Genomic DNA, 286 nt, shown 5'->3' on the forward strand with positions numbered 1-286 from the left:
ACCTGACGATAATGCTCACACACTGTCAGTGGTGACATTTCCCTTTTTGTTTGTCTTTCCTAATTAGCAGTCTCTCCCGCTCCCTTTGCACAGTGTTGGCCAATTGGAAGAGCCCGCTCATTACCCAGGGTTCATTTCAGGGTCTTTGTCAAAAGAAGAGTGAAAGTGACAGCTTAATCTAACCTCAGCAATAAGCTCCGCATGGTCGCCTCCTCACTACGGGTAGAGGATTCAGCTTGGCTATCATCTAGGGGCACACAGGATGGTACTCTGAAGATAATTGAAA

General features: G+C 46.9%; 1 protein-coding gene across 7 annotated transcripts in view; it reads left to right on the plus strand.

Annotated features, from left to right (window-relative positions):
- The window catches only part of LOC116672846 (chloride channel protein 2), a 162,668-nt gene that overhangs the window by 114,972 nt on the left and 47,410 nt on the right, over positions 1-286 (plus strand). The gene's annotated exons all lie outside the window — the stretch shown is intronic.

The sequence above is a fragment of the Etheostoma spectabile genome, chromosome 3, assembly GCF_008692095.1.
Source record: "Etheostoma spectabile isolate EspeVRDwgs_2016 chromosome 3, UIUC_Espe_1.0, whole genome shotgun sequence".
NCBI classification, from domain to species: Eukaryota; Metazoa; Chordata; class Actinopteri; order Perciformes; family Percidae; genus Etheostoma; species Etheostoma spectabile.